At 43.1% G+C, this 5,742-nt stretch overlaps 1 non-coding gene across 1 annotated transcript; it reads left to right on the top strand.

The window, feature by feature from the left end:
• The first annotated feature begins 1,067 nt into the window (after positions 1 to 1,067).
• Positions 1,068 to 1,177, top strand: LOC122202610. Its single transcript, XR_006194766.1, has one exon. It is a non-coding gene; the product is annotated as a U6 spliceosomal RNA (small nuclear RNA).
• Positions 1,178 to 5,742: the final 4,565 nt, after the last annotated feature.

Here is a 5,742-nt window from a genome sequence, read left to right as displayed (position 1 = left end):
TCATCTTGTTTTGGGGGGCACATGGATGGCTCAGTCGGTTAAATGTCTGACTCTTGATCTCCACTCAGGTCATGATCTCACAGTTCATGAATTCGAGCCCTGCATCAGACTCTGTGCTGACAGTGTGGAGTGCTTGGGATTCTCTCTCTCTCTCTCTCTCTCTCTCTCTCTCTGCTCCTCCTCTGCTTTCACTCTCTTTCCCTCTCAGAATACATAAACTTAAAAAAAAAATCATCGGGGCACCTGGGTGACTCAGTCAGTTAAGCGTCTGACTTGGGCTCAGGTCATGATCTCACAGTTCATGAGTTTGAGCCCTGCATCAGGCTCTGCCCTGACAGCTCAGAGCCTAGAGCCTGCTTCAGATTCTGTGTCTCCCCTCTCTCTCTTCCCCTCCCCCTCATGCTCTCTGTCTCTCAAAACTGAATAACGTTGTAAAAACCAATCTAAATACTGCATTGATTTTTTGATGCAATAAACATGCATCAATAATTTTTAAAAAACTGAATAATGTTAAAGAAAAAAGATTTTTTTTTAATTTTTTTTAAACGTTTATTCATTTTTGAGACAGAGAGAGACAGAGCACGAACGGGGGAGGGGCAGAGAGAGAGGGAGACACAGAATCTGAAGCAGGCTCCAGGCTCTGAGCCATCAACCCAGAGCCCGATGCGGGGCTTGAACTCACGGACCGCGAGATCATGACCTGAGCTGAAGTCGGACGCTTAACCGACTGAGCCACCCAGGCGCCCCCCCCAAAAAAAAAAAAGTTTTCTTTTAATCATCTTGGGTTTTTTTTCCTGGGGTAGAGAGAACAGTATCTTCTGTGCCTCTGTAAATAGTCGATTTCATTTGCCAGGTCACTTTCAAATGATCTCAATTTAAAGATGAATATGCATCATGGAAATAAAAATATGTTTTCCCTAATTTCTTTTGTCTGATAAAATAACAAAGAAAAATGCTTGTGCTTGGGAGAGGTGGTTTTATTACAAATAAGAGGACTTTTTCTTCTTAACAGAAAAACTGTGGGCAAAAACCGAGGGAGCCCATTACGTTGAAGAGATCATGCCAGTGTGCTCACTTCGGCAGCACATAATCTAAAATTGGAACGATGAAACACAGAAGATTAGCATAGCCTCTGTGCAAGGATAGTACATAAATTTATGAAGCATCCCACATTTTCATTGTACATCCCCGAAACTAAGATAACACGGTTAATTACAATGGAAAATAAATAAATAAATGATTTTTTTTTTAAAGAGGGATCATGTCAACAGATTTTTTTTTTTCAAAGATTCAGATAAATTCATGGATAAGAAAGGGAAAGCAACTTACAGGGAACACTTAGATATTGGAGGCCATTATACCTAGCCGTGAGATGGTCTCTACTGTGACATTAAAAACATAGATACTAAACTAATCTGTAACTGTTTTATTATGTGTCATGATCTTATTCTGACCTCCAAAAGCTGCATTTAATATGATCAAACACAACGGGATTCTTGTTAATGCCTCATTGATATCATTGTCTTTTTCTGCTCTTTCCTGACCAGATGAAACCGTGCTTCACCATCTACTGAACAAAGTGCAGATTCAGAATGAAATACTGCCAAGTACCCAGACCCCCACAGGACACTCACCATGCACCCCTACACACACAAAGAAGCCCCTCCCTGGCAGTTCTCTCCAGTTTATGACCTCATACAAGGCAGTAGAAGGTTCACCTTTTTTAATGACAGTGAATATTTGTGAGCACTTACTAAACTGTTTGTACACCTTAAAACCATCCAAGGGAAGTGTTGGATCCTTCTGTCTTCAGGTGAAGATACTAAGGAGTCCGGCAATTCGCCCAAGCCCTCCAGTGCAGGGAATGGAGGTGGCATGCTCTCCCCTCTACCCCCACAGCCTTAGGAATAGTAGTTGTTATTCCCTACCTGGTAAGGTACCCGTCAGAGTCAACCCCCCTGCGTTTATACCATTTTCTCAACACATGTCTAGAATTTGAAATGTCACAAGGCGTCTCTTACCCTCAATGTTACGGCTATCATTTGGCACATTATGTGGCCTGGGTTTTTTAAGTGTGTTATTGATTTCTTGGAGCTGTAAATTTCTCACCCTTCACTCAGATGGGTGGAGAAAATGGACACTTTTTTAAATCTTGCCTATCATTCTTCTTATTGTGCCCACAAGCACCCACCAGCCAGTAGTAGCAGAGGGAAAACATTTACGTTTTAGTGTAATCCAGCCATCTGTCTGTTTGCGATTTTGGGGTATCTTTTGAGGTAACATCTCTTTTCAAGACTGCAAGGCAGAGCCCGCAGCCAGGATCATTCAGGAGACACAGCTAGATTTCTGCTTGGGACTCCCAGGTTGGGATAATGCCAGGCTTTCAGAAATTCCCCCATCTTCCCACCTGCCTTCAGATGGGATACTCACTCACAGCAGTGGAGAAAGGGATCTATGGTCTAGGTGGTGTCCTTTTGCTTTTCTGATCTCTACATCAACCACCCTATTTGGACTGATCACTTCTCTCTATACTTACATTTATTTCTTCTAATGTTTTTTTTGTTTTTGTTTTTGTTTTTTGTTTTTTTTTAGAGAGAAAAGAGGGCAGAGAGAGAGAGAGAGAGAGAGAGAGAATCCCAGCCAGGCTCCACACTATCAGTGCAGAGCCTGACATGGGGCTCAAACCCATGAACTGTGAGATCATGACCTGAGCCAAAACCAAGAGTCTGATGCTTAACCAACTGAGCCATCCAGGAGCCCCTATGCCTACATTTATAGCACAAATTTACATTTATAATTACGGTGCTTCATATAACTTGTGGTTTGGTCTCTTTGGCTTGCTCTGGGCCTAGCAGTGCTCACTGGTTAATTTGGTTCCTGGACGTGTTGTGTGTGTAGGGGCCAGGGGTAAGTCACCCCTAGATGCACCACTTTGGCATGCCAATTATTTAAAGCTAAAAGCCATCAAGGCCCAAAAGGCTCTGGAAGAAACTTTGACCTTCCTCTTAACCACCTAAAAGAATTTAGGGATAGAGGACCTGCTCCAGGAAGAGAGCTATTACCATAGATCACTACATTATATGAACTAAATGTGGTAGACAGGGAAGAACCTAGCAAGACTTGTTTGACCAAAGTCCTCTCTTGGTCCCATTGTTTCTGAGCAGCCCAACAAACACTGTCTACCAAACATTTACTCCTTTCATCTTCTTGTGAATTGCATTCCCTCCCCCTGAAGTCTCTTCTCCTTAGTTCAGGATGACACATATACCTCATTTTGTTTCCCTGTCCTTGGAATCTCAGGTTTATGTGCATTCCCCATAAACACAAAATTAAATTTGACTTTCTCCTGTTCATTTAATGTCAGTTTGATTCTTAGACAAGCCAGAAGAATTTGGAAGGGCAGGGGAAAATTTTCCCTCCCCAGCAAATGTCTCCTGTGTGATCCTGGCCCAGGGGCTCTGCCTCGCAGCCTTCAGCTACATGGTGACATCCACCGCCCTGGCCCCCCCAACCTCCACCCCAATCTAGAGCAACTTCCTCTTAGAGGAAGACTCTAAGCAAAATTAGAGTCTCAGCAAAATTTCATGTGTTTCCTAGAGATTTGGGAGCCTTCTAGATCTTCTCTAGACCCTCCACTAAACAAAGGTGAGTGGGAAAGCTATGCTTAGGTCCCTCTTTTATGCCTAACAACAGTGGGTCACTGAGTTTAATTGGATGTGGTTTCTGTCACAAATTAGGGGGGAAATTGCAAATAATCCCCAACCCTCAAGAACAAAATATCAATCAAGGATGCAGCTCCCTGCCCTTGGCATTCCCTTCATATTATTTAAATATTTTAGGCCAGAGAGGAGAGGTTGAGATGTCTCTCACTCCCTACATACCCTCCCTCTCTTGTCCTTCCTTATCCCATAATCCCTCAGGAAATAGGATTTCATTCCATCCTTAGGGCAGCAAGTCTCATGGATTCATAGGTAGATGGGGGTGTTTATTTACCTTTATGGAAGAAACTCTGAAACTCTGATCCAAGTTCTCTCTGTTTGGTTCTTGATATGCTTAAAATGTGAGAAAACTGTCTCTTCCTCAACAAAGTCTGTTGTTGCAAAATTCCTGCAAATTTCTGTCTTCAACGGCAGAAATTGAATGTTAATTCTTTATGCTTTTTATACTCCTACTGTAACAACCCCTTATGAATACCTCACCTCAGCCATATGAATCCCTCAGGGTATAGAGGAAAAACACATGGAAAAAGATAATAAAGAAAAACACAAATATTTTTAAGAATACCACTCTAGTTACACTCATCTTTTCTTAACTTTTTTTCTAACTAAAAGAGTGGACAGTTTTATTTTCACATTTCACAATACAAATGAAAGTTGTTGTTTTTTTGTTTTTTTTTTTTTTTTTTGGTCCCACTACTCCCCTGCCAAAACTATTCTCTCTTTGATCAGAAGGGGGAGTAAGTCTTCCTTGTCATATTGTTAGAAAACACGTAAGTCACAGCACTGGGATCTCCAGGTGAGGTAGGACACGTAATACAAAATGGAGATAAAGAGGTTCCCATCTCTCCTTATCTGTCTGGTCTAGTCATTCCTGAGCACCATCAGGGGACGGGTGGGAGGTCTCACCATGGGGGACCCAGGCATTAGAGGCACACAGCCTCTAATAAGCAGCCTCATTCCAGAAGCCAGTCCCACTGGCATCTACCCAGGGGGAGGAGGGCCCATCGTTGGCATCATGGAAGGGCCCTCCATATGGGGTATTGGCATCATACCCAGATGAGGAGGACCCAGGAGACTTGGGGGAGTCAGGATCATTGCCCCTGGAGGAGGGGGAGCAGGAGCAGAGAACAGAGTAGGAGGTATCTTTCCTTGTTGAAATGCTGAGGCTGTTTTGTTGATCAGATCGGGTTCTGACAGTAGGCTTTCACAGTCTCTTTGTGTTTCTTACCGCCTCAGTGTGTCTTTTTCACAGATGGAGAGTCATGGACGAGGTGTGTGTCACAGGAGTCACCATAAAACATAGGCCTGTTGCTCTGTAGGCATTGGCCACTCTGTCCTGAGCCGCCCGGAAATGACCCAACTACACTCATATTTAACGGCTATAAGTGTGTGCATATTTTCTATGACTCTTTTAGGTAAATACTGCTTCTCCTTTTTTTTTTCTTTAAAACGTTCCCCTATTCAACTTCAGAGCTGTTCTTTTATCCCTTATGACACTTACGAGCTTTTCCGTTGACCTTTCTCTAGAGCAATAACAAGTACAGGTAAGTCTTTTACTCTTGATATAAAACTACTAGGAATAATTAAACTAAAGTCAGAAAGTGTTCCTCATCTTCTTATCATTTAGCAACACTTTGCTTGAGGTATCATTTCATTTCTGAGGCATGTTTACCCCCGTTTGTGTGATTCTGATGGTCTGACTTATCTCGCATTCAGTGGGTGTGGATTTTCATGGCTGAGAAACTTACCTCCACAGTTTCAGTATCAACAACAGTAGCAAGGCAGAAGCAAATGCCTAAGAGCTTCACTCTTCTGAAGGCAGCAAAATGAATACGGCGCACCAAAGAGAAGCAGCATGAGTTGCTCTAACGACATGTGGAAGATGCACAGAAATGATGGTGGCTACCGTGCATCCTGAAAACATCCTAGTTCTGAGGGAGGCCCAGCAAAGTGGGTGTGGTGGGGGGCGGGGGGGTAAAATACTTGGAGTTCTCACTTTCCCACACAGGCTGGGGGCAGACCC

Source organism: Panthera leo, chromosome A1 (genome assembly GCF_018350215.1).
Source record: "Panthera leo isolate Ple1 chromosome A1, P.leo_Ple1_pat1.1, whole genome shotgun sequence".
NCBI lineage: Eukaryota > Metazoa > Chordata > Mammalia > Carnivora > Felidae > Panthera > Panthera leo.
This window is presented reverse-complemented; position numbering and strand designations above follow the sequence as displayed.